This window comes from Cherax quadricarinatus, chromosome 39 (genome assembly GCF_038502225.1).
Source record: "Cherax quadricarinatus isolate ZL_2023a chromosome 39, ASM3850222v1, whole genome shotgun sequence".
Lineage (NCBI taxonomy): Eukaryota > Metazoa > Arthropoda > Malacostraca > Decapoda > Parastacidae > Cherax > Cherax quadricarinatus.
Window position 1 is genome coordinate 25,720,007 of NC_091330.1, and position 19,575 is coordinate 25,739,581.

Below are 19,575 nucleotides of genomic sequence, written 5' to 3' on the forward strand. Positions count from 1 at the left end.
AAATTGCAGATGCAGTGGCCGGAGAATTGGCAGATGCAGTGGTCGGAGAAGTGGCAGATGCAGTTTAATATAGACAAATGCAAAGTTCTAAACATTGGACAGGAAAATAACCATGCCACTTATAAATTCAAAAGTGTAGATTTTAATATTACTGACTGCGAAAAGGGTTTGGGTGTTCTGGCTAGCAGTAATTTAAAACCAAGACAACAGTGCATAAGTGTTCGCAATAACGCGAACAGAATCCTTGGTTTCATGTCACGAAGCATAATAATTGGAGGCCTCAGGTTGTTCTTCAACTCCATATAGCCTTGGTTAGGCCTCATTTAGAATATGCACAGTTTTGGTCACCGTATTACAAAATAGATATAAATGCTCTGGTAAACGTACAAAGGAGGTTTTAAAGTTGATCCCATGTATCAGAAATCTTCCCTATGAGGATAGACTGAGGGCCCTGAATCTGCACTCTCTAGAAAGGCGTAGAATTAGGGATTTGATTTAGGTGTATAAATGGAAAACAGGAATAAATAAAAGGGATGTAAATAGTGTGCCAAAAAAAATCTAGCCAAGATAGGACTCGCAGTAATGGTTTTAAGTTGGAAAAATTCAGATTCAGGAAGGATATAGGAAAGCAGTAGTTTGGTAATAGAGTTGTGGATGAGTGGAACAAACTCCCGAGTACCATCACAGAAGCTCAGATGTTGTGTAGCTTTAAAAATAGGTTAGATAAATACATTAGTGAGTATGGGTGGGTGTGAGTCGGACCTGACTAGCTTGTGCTACTAGGTCTGATGCAGTGCTTCTTCCTTAAGTGAACATGACCTGACCTGACTGATTTGGGTCATTGACTTCAAACTGGTGGGAGACTTGGACCTGCCTCGCATGGGCCAGTAGGCCTGCTGCAGTGTTCCTTCTTCCTTATGTTCTTATGTTCTTCTTAAGGCAGGGGAAATTGTTGATCTGTAGAATGTACAGGAACCTTCACTGCACACATAAGTACGATAAAGCGCCTAAATTATGGTTGAAGATCCTTGACTTGTATTCCCTGGAACGTAGGCAGGAAAGATGCATGATAATATACACCTGGAAAATCCTAAAGGGATTAGTACCAAATTTGCACACGAAATGAAAAGCAGAGGTGACACGAGTACGCTAAGAGACAACACAGTAAGTGTCAGGGGCCCAAGACTGTTCAACTGCCTCCCAGCATACATAAGGGAGCTTACCAAAAGACCCTGGTCTTAAAGAAAGCACTGGACAGGGACCTAAAATCTGTATCTGATCAGCTGGGCTGTCGTTCGTACGTCGGTTTACGTGAAGCCAACAGTGACAGCCTGGTTAATCAGACCCTGATCTATCACGAGGCCAGGTCTCACACCAAGCCGAAGGGGCGTTGACCCCCGAAATCCTCTCCAGGTATCTCTAGGTATTGATATTCTGATTCAAATTCTGTATAATCGTATAAGAATTTTTTTATATTTTTTAGTTTAAAAAAAATCCAGTTTGATGAAATTAGTTTTAAAATTGGCACCCATAAATAATTCCTTTTACGATACACCAGAGTTTAGAATTTGAAGCCGATCAGAAGAAGCATTCACTAGTTATAAAATGGAAAATAATCTGGGAAATTTAAATTTTCACAGTTGAAAAAGAAAGACAAGCTTCTAATAATGCCCACCTTGGCTAAAAGTTTGAAGCCGATCGGAAAAGTTATCCTCAAAAATTGATCTGAGTCAAACGATTCAATTTTGCTTTTTTTTTGTTAAATTTCACGAAAATTTCAAATTTGCTCCTACGTAGAGTAAATCATATATTATTTTTCTCATAGAATGGTTCTTCAATAATATTTTGAAGGCAACCAGAAGAAATATTCTTTAGTTATTGAATATAAATGAATAACACAATATATTCAATGAAATTTGAAAAAAATGGGACTTAAAGCTTCCAATGGTAGATTGTAAGAAGGATTTAAGAAGTAACATCAGTGGTGAAAACTTCAGGTGATCAGACGAGTTATTCTGCAGTTATACCATGTATCCCAACGATTTCAGTTTCTATAACTATTTTACTATATTGGCAAAGTTGCCATCACACAAACAGAAACTTACTGGGCACTAATCAGGCCATAGTATGTATCAGTCATTATATATTAAAGGAGTTCAGAAAGGTAAACTGAAATTTGTTTAACGAGAATTAAAATTTAACAATATTTTGCATATAAAACGCACAAACTGCGCCCACGTACTTGAACTTCGCGCTGGTCTGATTCAGACACAGAAGCTATTATCAATGTTCAGCAACTGAACAATGGTATTAAGCTTCTGTATGATATACCAAGACAGTGATTATGAGAGTGAACAATTATAAAGTCTTTTAGGCTGTATTAGGCTTTTAAAATAATTTTCAAGCTGAAATTATCCTAGTTACCATCAAACTTTTGTTTGTAGCACATAATCCATCTTTCATTTCTTTATTGACTCGATAACCAATGTAACAATCTATAATGAAATAAGCTTGAAAGTGCTGGTCTCTTAGAACTGTTTGTCTGTCATGCATATGTCCGTTTATATTTTGACCAGTTTCGTGGTTATTTCGTATTAATATTTGTAATTATCTATTTTTTTGAAATCACATTATAAGATCAAAATCAATTAGCAAGATTATTTTGCAACATTGTGTCACATATTAAGCGTAACAAAAAATTTCTGATATATTTACAATGGCCAAAAATTAATTTAAATATCAAGCGTAACAAAAAAAAATCTTTTATATTTACAATGGCCAATAATTAATTTCGTGGATTGAAAAAAAAATAAATTTAGGTGATTGAATCATCGAAAAACTCATATTAGTTGTGAACTTATTGCCCCCCCCCCAAAAAAAAAAAAAAAAAATTATTTTCGTGGTGGTCATCTTGGATTTCGGTAAATTCTGCAAAATATTCAGAACTCTTTTTTTTTTTTAATCCATCGTAAGTCATTTTGCTTTGGTAATGATTTATATAATTTACGTGGTGTCTCTAATTATCCCGAGGAAGTTTTAGTTTAAAGTCTTTTGAAATTAGCAGTTTAATGGAATAGTTACCTGATTCTGTATTTATATCTTGTTTTGCTCTTCCTGCTGGTGTTGTATTGTTTGTTAATTTTATCTTCGTCGTTTTGTGTTTTGAATTCATTTCTTTATTATTTAGAGAGTTGATTGATCTATAGAGTGAAAGTACTCTTCAATTTCCGAACACCCTTACCTTATCAGAGACCCATGAGGATAAACAAACATGAAAAAATGGATTACCAACAATTCTAGATTCACTAATAAACGGAAAAGGTGTCTATCCTAACTACAACAAGGCTTTTATGTGCAAAGAGCCAATGTTTACATCAGCAGCACCAGTGTTTACATCAGCTGTACCATCAGCTGATGTAAACCGAACTAAATGTAAACTTGGCCAGAGGAACTAGTGTCACACTCAGCGTCTTTGTTTGCATTAACAACGAATTTAAAGTCAGTGAGTTAAGTCGATGAATTTGGACTCGACTCGCAAGTGAAACAAGAATTGTCGAAATATTTTATTCCAGAAATTGTGGACAACATAAGCTGACTTTGTCTACTGAGAACAATTTGAAGTCACTGTAACTTCCTTCATCATCATCATAAATGAAAGCTATAATTACTTATTTAGCTGACAAAATGTTTGCTTACGGTCACTAGACCTATTATAGGCCTCGGATTTTTTTTTTTTTTTTTTTTGACTATCACTCACTTGATGGGTAAAGTATGACTACTGCACATGATGGATAAAGGATGATTACCGCCCACTGGAGAGTATGTGGTGACAATCTTCCACTGAAGGATATGTGGTGAAAACCTCTCACTGGAGGGTATGTGGTGAGAGCCTCTTACTGGAGGGTATGTGGTGACAACCTCTTATTGGGGGGGGGCATGTGGTGACAACCTCTCACTGGAGGGTATGTGGTGACAACCAACTGGAGGGTATGTGGTGACAAACACCCACTAGAGGGTATGTGGTGACAACCTCCCACTGGAGGGTATGGGGTGACAACCTCTCACTGGAGGGCATGAGGTGACTACCACCCTCAGGAAGGTCATGGTTTAACTACCACCCACAGGAAGGTCATGGTGTGACTATCACTCACATGAAGGTCATGGTGTGACTATCACTCACAGGAAGGTCATGGTGTGACTATCACTCACAGGAAGGTCAAGGTGTGACTATCACTCACAGGAAGGTCAAGGTGTGACTACCACTCACAGGATGGTCATGTGGTGGCTACCACTCACAGCATGGTCATGGACTGACTACCACCCGCAGGATAGTCATGGAGTGATTATCACCCACAGGAAGGTCATGTGGTGACTATCACCCACAGGATGAGTCATGGGGTGACTACAACCCAGAGGGTGGTCATGGGATGTCTGCCACCCACAGGATGAGTCATGGGATGTCTACCACCCACAGGATGAGTCATGGGATGTCTACCACCCACAGGATGAGTCATGGGATGTCTACCACCCACAGGATGAGTCATGGGATGTCTACCACCCACAGGATGAGTCATGGGATGTCTACCACCCACAGGATGAGTCATGGGATGTCTACCACCCTCAGGATGAGTCATGGGATGTCTACCACCCACAGGATGGGTCATGGGATGTCTACCACCCACAGGATGGGTCATGGGATGTCTACCACCCACAGGATGAGTCATGGGATGTCTACCACCCACAGGATGAGTCATGGGATGTCTACCACCCACAGGATGAGTCATGGGATGTCTACCACCCACAGGATGAGTAATGGGATGTCTACCACCCACAGGATGAGTCATGGGATGTCTACCACCCACAGGATGAGTCATGGGATGTCTACCACCCACAGGATGAGTCATGGGATGTCTACCACCCACAGGATGGGTCATGGGATGTCTACCACCCACAGGATGGGTCATGGGATGTCTACCACCCACAGGATGAGTCATGGGATGTCTACCACCCACAGGATGGGTCATGGGATGAATAATAAAGCTATGAAATAATTACTGTTTTAACTTTTAATTTTCGCAAAACAGCGTTGCACATCACATAGTTATTAGTGTAGGAAGAATTAAAACTCTAAATGAAATACGTTAGTTTCGCTTTATTGAGATATTAAATAAAAGCAAAACGATCCAGTGAAATTGTTTTCGCTAATACTTATCTGGTGTGAATTTTCTCTGCATTATTTAGACTCACAATTTGTTGCTGTGTGGAGAGTAGTCAGTAAAACTGTTGATAGAATTAGTCATGTTTTCCTTCTTATATAGTTAATGTATATAAATTGTGTACTTAAAGTTCATGGTAGGGGATGAGAGGGAGGGAGGGTTGGCCCAAATATTAGCTCGTTATGGTGCAGGAAAGACGATGCCCTGGTACAAGGTGTTGAAAATCACTTAGGCTACTCAGTTGGGATGTGTCAGGTTCGTTATAAGCTTTTCTCTTTCCTATGTGCGGGTTATCTGTTTTATTTTTTTTTTTTTTTTTTTTTTTTGCATACGTCAAGTGACACTAGAAACAGATAAATTTAGGTTCGTCTACAATGGATAAGTCATCTTATGCTAGGAAGTTAGGGTAAAATTGGTTTAGGTTCATAAATTACAATAGGCTAACTTAAGTCAGTTTCAACTAAGAAATTAGCTTAGTTAATTTATCATGGGAAGTACCTAGGGAATGGCAGAGGATAATGAGTAAACTGGGGTAAAATGTAAAGTACATCTTCTATTGAAACAATTAAGGGTAAGACAGAGTAGGATTGCAGAGGAACGAGGTTTCAGGAAGGGTAGGGGATAGAGACCAAGTGTTTACACTGAAGCACATAGGTGAATAATATTTAGATAATGGTAAGGAAATGTCCATTTGCATTTATGTATTTGGCAAAGGCATATGGAAGGGTGGATAGGGGAGCAATGTGGCAGATGTTGCAAATGTATTGTAGAGGAGGTAGGTGACTTAAAACAGTAAAGAGCTTTAATATTGATACTGAGAGGCACAGGTTAGGGTATGTTGGAGAAAGTGAGATTATTTTCCAGTGAAAGTAGGCTTGTAATGTACTGTATTAATAGATGGCGGGGGGGTTGTAAAACAAATGAACACTAGGTTATTAAGCAGAGAAATGGGATTACAAGCAGGGCCGGATTAAGAAGTCTCCGGGCCCTAGGCTATTCAGATTGGCGGGGCCCCTTTGAGTTACGGGTAAGCGAAGCGACCCCTTCCAGCTTGGGGGTGGGGGGGGGGGGGGGTCGGTGTGAGCCTGTTTAAGGTCTAATTAAATACATTCTGGCTATTTAGATTAAATTTAATAGGGAAAGTACATCAAGACAACCAAAACCATTTACCAACAGCCATTATAACTATCTTGTTAAATCATGCATTTTAAAGAGAATAAACTCAAGACAGCATAGTATTACTAGATTAGGCTATTAAAGTAGTGACATCATGTACCTATTATATTCAGCATAACCACTACAGCACTATTATTCCCTTTATAAATCACTGACCATTATTGTTATCATTGCATCATGCATAAGACTATCAAATCATATAAACTCAAGAAAGTAAAGAATTGTTTATATTCACAGGCACTTCTTAAATAAACTTTTTTCTGGATTTCATATTGGCAAAATCATCAATTATATTCTGAAAATCAATATTTCTTGTTAGATCAGACTCAATGGTCAACAAGGCTAGGTTACACAATTTGTCTTGGCTCATTGTTGAACGGAGCTGGTTTTTCACTCTTTTCAAAACAGAAAATGAACGTTCTCCTTCACAGTTAGTAGCTGGAAGTGTTAGGTAAAGGCGATACACTATGTCAACATTAGGGAAGGTTTCTGAGATACCTGCATTTCTTAAATGTTTCAAAGCAGCTGAGGGCGCACATTTTTCAGGTGGAGCTTTAATCTGATTCATATACCCAGAAAAATGAACTATTTCTTCAACAAATGTGTCCTGAACATCTGCTGAAAGGTGTTGTTGCAACTTTAATGCAGCTTCTCTCAATTTTGCATCTGGCATAGTAGTAATTTTGAAGAGAAATCCAAACTTGTCATTGAGATTCTGGTAGATTTCTTTTCTTTTCACCAATTCTGTAATCAGTGAATCCAGAATGACGAAGTATGTAGCTGTCTTACATTTCTGCCTTAGTAGCAACACAATTTCATTGTCTGGCTCTTCAAAATTGCGTTTCCTCTTCCTTGACCGCTGATGATCAGCCTGGTAACTGTAGTCTTTCACCAGCAGTTTAGCTTTCTCTTCAAACATTTCAAAAGCTTCATCATTGCGAAGTGAGCTTACAAATTCCACTAAGCCTGCATAGAGGTTAGCACAAGTAGCCATTTCAATTTTCTGAAGTGTCTTGTTCGTGGCATTTAACCGTTCCAGTATACAGTCCCAAAGCACACAGAGTAAGGCCAATTCAAAATCTTCCAATTTTGATGCTAAGCTGGCTGCTTCGCTTCTTGTAGTTGGTGTCTGGTCTTCATCCTCTGCTATTTGGATCAAAGCAGAACGTATTTCAGCAAAGCTGTCTTTCAAAGCATGTGTTGCATCATGCTGCGCTGACCACCTTGTTGTTGATAATGATTTGATGACATCTCCGTGAATGGTTGACGTGAGTATACTCCACCGATGCGTTGAAGCAGAGAAAAAATTAAAGAGTGCTTGTAAAAGTCCAAAAAAATGAAACTGCAGTGACACAACACTCCGCAGCACATGACTCAACAACATTAAGAGAATGTGCTGAGCAGGGCACAGATTCAGCAAGTGGGTTGATTTGCTTGATACGGGCTTGCAATCCATTATATTTACCCTACATGTTACTTGCATTGTCGTAGCTCTGGCCACGGCAATCCATAATAGAGAGATCATGTTCAAGCAGAGTATCCAGTACTACATTCATCATTGTTTCTCCATCATGGCCTGAAAGAGGAATGAATTTTACAAAGCGCTCTACAGGCTTACCACTGGAGTCGACAAAGCGAACAATGAATGTCAATTGATCTGTATGTGAAATATCTGGTGTTGAATCTACACTTATTGCAAAGTATTTTGCAGTTTTCACAGCTGCTATGATGTTATTGAGGACCTTCTTAGTCATCAGTTCAATAAATTCATTGCATATAGTAGATGACTTGTAAGATACAGTGCCTCTTCCTGCATTCCCAAGGCGTGACACATGATTTGCTAAGAATGGATCGAAGTGTGCTAACAGTTCTATGATCCCTAGGAAATCGCCATTGTTTTCCGAACCAAAAACCTCATTTTCTCCACGGAAAGCAAGTCCTCTTAGAGCTAAGAATTTTACAACAGCAACAACTCTTTCTGGAACTTTTCTCCAATAAGTGCGCTCTTTTTCAGTTTGATTTTTCAAATGAGAATCCAATAAGCCTTTTTTCTGTGCACGAAATACACTGGCTAAAATGCAGCTCCTGTGAGTGGTGCTGTTTTCATGTTCCTCGAAACGCTTGGAATTTTTCCAGTCATTGAACCCCTGTGTGAAGGTATTTTCTTTGGTAGAAAATAGCTTGCATGCTGAACAGTACACTATTTCTGAGCTTTCAGAGTATACCATCCATGATCTTTTCACAGTTTCTGAATGTTCAAGCTTCCTATGAAACATAGATGACTTTAAACAACGACGACTAACATCATCATTACCTCCACCAACATTTGTCACTACCTCCCTCAACAACTATCACTACCTACACCAACAACTATCACTACCTCCACCAACAACTATCACTAAATCAACCAACAACTATCACTACCTCCACCAACAGCTATCACTAAATACACCAACAACTATCACTACCTCCTCCAACATTTGTCATTACCTCCACCAACAGCTATCACTACCTCCACCAACAACTATCACTACCTCCACCAACATTTGTCACTACCTCCACCAACAACTATCACTACCTCCACCAACAACTATCCCTTCCTCCACCAACAACTATCACTACCTCCACCAACAACTATCACTTCCTCCATCAACATTTGTCACTACCTCCACCAACAACTATCACTACTTCCACCAACAACTAACACTACCTTCACCAACATTTGTCACTACCTCCACCAACAACTGTCACTACCTCCACCAACAACTATCACTACCTCCACCAACAACTATCACTAACTCCACCAACAACTATCACTACCTCCACCAAAAACTATCACTAATTCCATCAACAACTATCACTACCTCCACCAACATTTGTCACTACCTCCATCAACAACTATCACTACCTCCACCAACATTTGTCACTACCTCCACCAACATTTATCACTACCTTCACCAACAACTATCACTACCTCCACCAACAACTATCACTACCTCCATCAACATTTGTCACTACCTCCACCAACATTTCTCACTACCTCCACCAACAACTATCACTACCTCCACCAACAACTATCACTACCTCCACCAACAACTATCATTAAATCCACCAACAACTATCACTACCTCCACCAACAACTATCACTACCTCCTCCAACAACTATCACTTCCTCCACAACAACTATCACTACCTCCACCAACAACTATCACTAACTCCACCAACAACTATCATTACCTCCAACAACAACTATCACTTCCTCCACCAACATTTGTCACTACCTACACCAACAACTACCACTACCTCCCCAACAACTATCACTACCTCCTCCAACAACTATCACTACCTCCACCAACAACTATCAATACCTACACCAACAACTATCACTACCTCCACTAACATTTGTCACTACCTCCAACAACAACTATCACTACCTCCATCAACATCAATTGTCACTACCTCCACCAACATTTGTCACTACCTCCACCAACAATAGTCACTACCTCCATCAACAGCTATCACTACCTCCACCAACATTTGTCACTACCTCCAGCAACAACTATCACTACCTATACCAAAAACTATCACTACCTCCACCAACAACTATCACTACCTCCACCAACAACTATCACTACCTCCACCAACAACTATCACTACCTATACCAAAAACTATCACTACCTCCACCAACAACTATCACTACCTCCACCAAAAACTATCACTACCTCCACCAACAACTATCACTACCTCCACCAACAACTATCACTACCTCCACCAACAACTATCACTAAATCAACCAACAACTATCACTACCTCCACCAACATCTGTCACTAAATCCACCAACAACTATCACTACCTCCTCCAACATTTGTCACTACTTCCACCAACAGCTATCACTACCTCCACCAACAACTATCACTACCTACACCAACATTTGTCACTACCTCCACCAACAACTATCACTACCTCCACCAACAACTATCACTTCCTCCACCAACAACTATCACTACCTCCACCAACAACTATCGCTACCTCCACCAACATTTGTCACTACCTCCACCAAAAACTATCACTACATCCACCAACAACTAACACTACCTTCACCAACATTTGTCACTACCTCCACCAACAACTGTCACTACCTCCACCAACAACTATCACTAACTCCACCAACAACTATCACTAACTCAACCAACAACTATCACTACCTCCACCAACAACTATCACTAATTCCATCAACAACTATCACTACTTCCACCAATAAACTAACACTACCTTCACCAACATTTGTCACTACCTCCACCAACAACTATCGCTACCTCCACCAACATCTATCACTACCTCCACCAACAACTATCACTACCTCCACCAACATTTATCACTACCTCCACCAACAACTATAACTACCTCCACCAACAACTATTACTACCTCCACCAACAACTATCACTAGCTCCACCAACATTTGTCACTTCCTCCACTAACAACTATCACTACCTCCACCAACAACTATCACTACCTCCACCAACATTTTTCACTACCTCCACCAACAACTATCACTACCTCCACCAACAACTATCACTACCTCCACCAACAACTATCACTACCTCCACCAACAACTCTCACTACCTCCACCAACAACTATCACTACCTCCACCAACAACTATCACTACCTCCACCAACAGCTATCACTACCTCCACCAACATTTATCACTACCTCCACCAACTACTATCACTACCTCCACCAACAACTATCACTACCTCCACCAACAACTATCACTACCTCCACCAACATTTTTCACTACCTACACCAACATTTGTCACTACCTCCACCAACAACTCTCACTACCTCCACCAACAACTCTCACTACCTCCACCAACAACTATCACTACCTCCACCAACAACTATCACTATCTCCACCAACAACTATCATTAACTCCACCAACAACTATCACTACTTCTACCAACAACTATCACTACCTCCTCCAACAACTATCACTACCTCCACCAACAACTATCATTACCTCCACCAACAACTCTCACTACCTCCACCAACAACTATCACTTCCTCCACCAACAACTATCACTACCTCCACCAACAACTACCACTACCTCCACCAACATTTGTCACTACCTCCACCAACAACTCTCAGTACCTCCACCAACAACTATCACTACCTCCACCAACAACTATCACTACCTCCACCAACAGCTATCACTACCTCCACCAACATTTATCACTACCTCCACCAACTACTATCACTACCTCCACCAACAACTATCACTACCTCCACCAACAACTATCACTACCTCCACCAACATTTTTCACTACCTACACCAACATTTGTCACTACCTCCACCAACATTTGTCACTACCTCCACCAACAACTCTCACTACCTCCACCAACAACTCTCACTACCTCCACCAAAAACTATCACTACCTCCACCAACAACTATCACTATCTCCACCAACAACTATCATTAACTCCACCAACAACTATCACTACTTCTACCAACAACTATCACTACCTCCTCCAACAACTATCACTACCTCCACCAACAACTATCATTACCTCCACCAACAACTCTCACTACCTCCACCAACAACTATCACTTCCTCCACCAACAACTATCACTACCTCCACCAACAACTACCACTACCTCCACCAACATTTGTCACTACCTCCACCAACAACTATCACTACCTCCACCAACAACTATCACTACCTCCACAACAACTATCACTACCTCCACCGTCAACTATCACTACCTCCACCAACATTTGTCACTACCTCCACCAACAACTATCACTACCTCCACCAACAACTGTCACTACCTCCACCAACAACTATCACTACCTCCACCAACAACTATCACTACCTCCACCAACATCTATCAATACCTCCACCAACATTTGTCACTACCTCCACCAACAACTATCACTACCTCCACCGACAACTATCTCTACCTCCACCAACAACTACCACTACCTCCACCAACAACTATCACTACCTCCACCAACAACTATCACTATCTCCACCAACATTTGTCACTACCTCCACCAACAACTGTCACTACCTCCACCAGCATCTATCACTACCTCCACCAACAACTATCACTACCTCCACCAACATTTGTCACTACCTCCACCAACAACTATCACTACCTCCACCAACAACTATCACTACCTCCACCAACAACTATCACTACCTCCACCAACAACTATCTCTACCTCCACCAACAACTATCACTACCTCCACCAACAACTATCTCTACCTCCACCAACATTTGTCACTACCTCCATCAACAGCTATCACTACCTCCACCAACAACTATCACTACCTCCACCAACAACTATCACTACCTCCACCAACATTTGTCACTACCTCCATCAACAGCTATCACTACCTCCACCAACAACTATCACTACCTCCACCAACAACTATCACTACCTCCACCAACAACTATCTCTACCTCCACCAACATTTGTCACTACCTCCATCAACAGCTATCACTACCTCCACCAACAACTATCACTACCTCCACCAACAACTATCACTACCTCCACCAACATTTGTCACTACCTCCATCAACAGCTATCACTACCTCCACCAACAACTATCACTACCTCCACCAATATTTGTCACTTCCTCCACTAACACCTATCACTACCTCCACCATCAACTATCACTACCTCCACCAACAACTATCACTACCTCCACTAACATTTGTCACTACCTCCACCAACAACTATCACTACCTCCACCAACAACTATCACTACCTCCACCAACATTTGTCACTACCTCCACCAACAATTATCTCTACCTCCACCAACAACTATCACTACCTCCACCAACAACTATCACTACCTCCACCAACATTTGTCACTACCTCCACCAACAATTATCTCTACCTCCACCAACAACTATCACTACCTCCACCAACAACTATCACTACCTCCACCAACAACTATCACTACCTCCACCAACATTTGTCACTACCTCCACCAACAACTATCACTACCTCCACCAACAACTATCACTACCTCCACCAACAACTATCACTACCTCCACCAACATTTGTCACTACCTCCATCAACAACTATCACTACCTCCACCAACAACTATCACTACCTCCACCAACATTTGTCACTACCTCCACCAACAACTATCACTACCTCCACCAACATTTGTCACTACCTCCACCAACAACTATCACTACCTCCACCAACAACTATCACTACCTCCACCAACATTTGTCACTACCTCCACCAACAACTATCACTACCTCCACCAACAACTATCACTACCTCCACCAACAACTATCACTACCTCCACCAACATTTGTCACTACCTCCACCAACAACTATCACTACCTCCACCAACAACTATCACTACCTCCACCAACAACTATCACTACCTCCACCAACATTTGTCACTACCTCCACCAACAACTATCACTACCTCCACCAACAACTATCACTACCTCCACCAACAACTATCACTACCTCCACCAACATTTGTCACTACCTCCACCAACAACTATCACTACCTCCACCAACAACTATCACTACCTCCACCAACAACTATCACTACCTCCACCAACATTTGTCACTACCTCCACCAACAACTATCACTACCTCCACCAACAACTATCACTACCTCCACCAACAACTATCACTACCTCCACCAACAACTATCACTACCTCCACCAACAACTATCACTACCTCCACCAACAACTATCACTACCTCCACCAACATTTGTCACTACCTCCACCAACAACTATCACTACCTCCACCAACATTTGTCACTACCTCCACCAACAACTATCACTACCTCCATCAACAGCTATCACTACCTCCACCAACAACTATCACTACCTCCACCAACATTTGTCACTTCCTCCACTAACACCTATCACTACCTCCACCATCAACTATCACTACCTCCACCAACAACTATCACTACCTCCATCAACAGCTATCACTACCTCCACCAACAACTATCACTACCTCCACCAACAACTATCACTACCTCCACCAACAACTATCACTACCTCCACCAACAACTATCACTACCTCCATCAACAGCTATCACTACCTCCATCAACAGCTATCACTACCTCCATCAACAGCTATCACTACCTCCACCAACAACTATCACTACCTCCACCAACAACTATCACTACCTCCACCAACAACTATCACTACCTCCACCAACAACTATCACTACCTCCACCAACAACTATCACTACCTCCACCAACAACTATCACTACCTCCACCAACAACTATCACTACCTCCATCAACAGCTATCACTACCTCCATCAACAGCTATCACTACCTCCATCAACAGCTATCACTACCTCCACCAACAACTATCACTACCTCCACTAACAACTATCACTACCTCCACCAACAACTATCACTACCTCCACCAACAACTATCACTACCTCCATCAACAGCTATCACTACCTCCATCAACAGCTATCACTACCTCCATCAACAGCTATCACTACCTCCATCAACAGCTATCACTACCTCCATCAACAACTATCACTACCTCCACCAACAACTATCACTACCTCCACCAACAACTATCACTACCTCCACCAACAACTATCACTACCTCCACCAACAACTATCACTACCTCCACCAACAACTATCACTACCTCCACCAACAACTATCACTACCTCCACCAACAACTATCACTACCTCCACCAACAACTATCACTACCTCCATCAACAGCTATCACTACCTCCACCAACAACTATCACTACCTCCACCAACAACTATCACTACCTCCACCAACAACTATCACTACCTCCACCAACAACTATCACTACCTCCATCAACAGCTATCACTACCTCCATCAACAGCTATCACTACCTCCATCAACAGCTATCACTACCTCCATCAACAGCTATCACTACCTCCATCAACAGCTATCACTACCTCCATCAACAACTATCACTACCTCCACCAACAACTATCACTACCTCCACCAACAACTATCACTACCTCCACCAACAACTATCACTACCTCCACCAACAACTATCACTACCTCCATCAACAGCTATCACTACCTCCATCAACAACTATCACTACCTCCACCAACAACTATCACTACCTCCATCAACAGCTATCACTACCTCCATCAACAGCTATCACTACCTCCATCAACAACTATCACTACCTCCACCAACAACTATCACTAACTCCACCAACAACTATCACTACCTCCACCAACAACTATCACTACCTCCACCAACAACTATCACTACCTCCATCAACAGCTATCACTACCTCCATCAACAACTATCACTACCTCCACCAACAACTATCACTACCTCCATCAACAGCTATCACTACCTCCATCAACAGCTATCACTACCTCCATCAACAACTATCATTACCTCCACCAACAACTATCACTACCTCCACCAACAACTATCACTACCTCCACCAACAACTATCACTACCTCCATCAACAACTATCACTACCTCCACCAACATTTGTCACTTCCTCCACTAACACCTATCACTACCTCCACCATCAACTATCACTACCTCCACCAACAACTATCACTACCTCCACTAACATTTGTCACTACCTCCACCAACAACTATCACTACCTCCACCAACAACTATCACTACCTCCACCAACAACTATCACTACCTCCACCAACAACTATCACTACCTCCACCAACAACTATCACTACCTCCACCAACAACTATCACTACCTCCATCAACAACTATCACTACCTCCACCAACAACTATCACTACCTCCACCAACAACTATCACTACCTCCATCGACAACTATCACTACCTCCATCAACAACTATCACTACCTCCACCAACAACTATCACTACCTCCACCAACATTTGTCACTACCTCCACCAACAACTATCACTACCTCCACCAACAACTATCACTACCTCCACAAACAACTATCACTACCTCCACCAACAACTATCACTACCTCCACCAACATTTGTCACTACCTCCACCAACAACTATCACTACCTCCACCAACAACTATCACTACCTCCACCAACAACTATCACTACCTCCACCAACATTTGTCACTACCTCCACCAACAACTATCACTACCTCCACCAACAACTATCACTACCTCCACCAACAACTATCACTACCTCCACCAACAACTATCACTACCTCCATCAACAACTATCACTACCTCCACCAACATTTGTCACTACCTCCACCAACAACTATCACTACCTCCACCAACAACTATCACTACCTCCACCAACAACTATCACTACCTCCACCAACATTTGTCACTACCTCCACCAACAACTATCACTACCTCCACCAACAACTATCACTACCTCCCCCAACAACTATCACTACCTCCACCAACAACTATCACTACCTCCACCAGCATTTGTCACTACCTCCACCAACAACTATCACTACCTCCACCAACAACTATCACTACCTCCACCAACAACTATCACTACCTCCACCAACATTTGTCACTACCTCCACCAACAACTATCACTACCTCCACCAACAACTATCACTACCTCCACCAACAACTATCACTACCTCCACCAACAACTATCACTACCTCCATCAACAACTATCACTACCTCCATCAACAGCTATCACTACCTCCATCAACAGCTATCACTACCTCCATCAACAGCTATCACTACCTCCATCAACAGCTATCACTACCTCCACCAACAACTATCACTACCTCCACCAACATTTGTCACTACCTCCACCAACAACTATCACTACCTCCACCAACAACTATCACTACCTCCACCAACAACTATCACTACCTCCATCAACAGCTATCACTACCTCCATCAACAGCTATCACTACCTCCACCAACAACTATCACTACCTCCACCAACATTTGTCACTACCTCCACCAACAACTATCACTACCTCCACCAACAACTATCACTACCTCCACCAACAACTATCACTACCTCCATCAACAACTATCACTACCTCCACCAACAACTATCACTACCTCCACCAACATTTGTCACTACCTCCACCAACAACTATCACCACCTCCACCAACAACTATCACTACCTCCACCAACAACTATCACTACCACCACCAACAACTATCACTACCTCCACCAACATTTGTCACTACCTCCACCAACAACTATCACTACCTCCACCAACAACTATCACTACCTCCACCAACAACTATCACTACCTCCACCAACAACTATCACTACCTCCACCAACAACTATCACTACCTCCATCAACAACTATCACTACCTCCATCAACAGCTATCACTACCTCCATCAACAGCTATCACTACCTCCATCAACAGCTATCACTACCTCCATCAACAGCTATCACTACCTCCACCAACAACTATCACTACCTCCACCAACATTTGTCACTACCTCCACCAACAACTATCACTACCTCCACCAACAACTATCACTACCTCCAACAACAACTATCACTACCTCCACCAACATTTGTCACTACCTCCACCAACAACTATCACTACCTCCACCAACATTTGTCACTACCTCCACCAACAACTATCACTACTTCAATCAGAATACACTGTGTTGAAGCATTTCCTATTATAAATAACTCGTTCTATTCGTAAGTGCCTCACGGAGAGCTTGTAAGAGTCCTTCTATCATTTTCCGTATTTAAATCCGTCATGTCTTCAACCTGTCCTCGTGTGGTAAATGTGTAATTTTAAATGACTGATTGAGCGTAAGAATGATTGATGTGCACATTTTTTTAAGTGAATGTGGTGGGTCCCATCATTGTTTCTGTAATGAACAACTAAGGTGGAAAAGTGATCTTTGGAGACATTTTCTGAAATTCGACACTTTATTTTTAATTATAAATGTCCATTGACACATATTCAAGATCATTTGAATGGTATTTAATGTTTAATTATCAGTTTATAAAAGATAATTTAGTTGGAAACCATTTACTCGCAAGTAACAGTTCTAAGGCGTTCTCTGTCAGCCTTCAGTTTATTACATTAAAAAGCTTTGTGTATGTGTGTTTGCAGTCTTAAAACTCTCGTGCACTGACAGGGGAACATAAAGCTCATTTTTGAGACAAGTAATAGAGGCAGACAAGACTCAGGTTCACCAATATATGTAACAGAACACAAAGAGTTAGACAACAGTTTCAGTGGTTCCATGAAGGTTAATTATAGGGACGAAGAGCCGTAGCTCAGTTTTCACAAGTGGAAATAGAGAATTTGTCACGCAAAATTTCATTCTTTACATTCCTCTCAAATTCATAAGATTTGCCGTAACCTCATAAAGTTTACTCCAGCATAATTCTTGGAAACTTTTCCTGTTGTACCAAGTGCCGACTGCAAGTCATCCTCAGTCATCCGGATTTTTCTCTTTTGTCTCCATAAATAATAATAACAAAGAGTGTCAGATAAAATTGAGAGAGTTTGCCGATTTCCAGTCACATAACAATTTCTTGATTTACTTTGCTTTATTCCAGGAATCAATCAATAACAGTAAAGTTCTGATATCATTTCTCAGCCAACAATAGATGGGGTTGTACGTTACCAGTTGTGTAGATGAATGGTTCAGAAAACCGACAAGTTGATAAATTAGACACATGAGTGTCAATTTACCACTTTTTAGCCCATTTTTTTTTTCAAAATGGATTTAATTTAAAAATATAAATCACATTTTTTTCTTACAAGATTTCAGGGACTTTCATTAAATAGAATACAGTAGAACCTTCGGTCACGACCATAATTCGTTCCAGAACTCTGGTCTTGACCCGAACCTAATTTTCCTATTGGATTATATGTAAATACGATTAATCCGTTCCAGACCCCTACGAACTGTATGTAAATGTTGGTTTTTCAGATTTTTATGCACAAAAATAGTTAATTTTACCATGGAATGCACAGTGTAATTGTGAACTAAATGAAAAAACCTTGAATAACACTGAGAAAACCTTGAACAACAAAGAAAACTAACATTGTACGAGCCCGTTATCTGTAAACATTTTTTTAAGTGTTTTAATCACAGAAAAAATAATCGAAGTTTGAAAAATCCTTATTTATATAAAATAATTCATAGTTTAATAGAGAAAAAAACTTAAATAACAGCGCAAAAAAAAATCCACAAACAACCGAGAAAAATAAACTTGCATGAGTCGG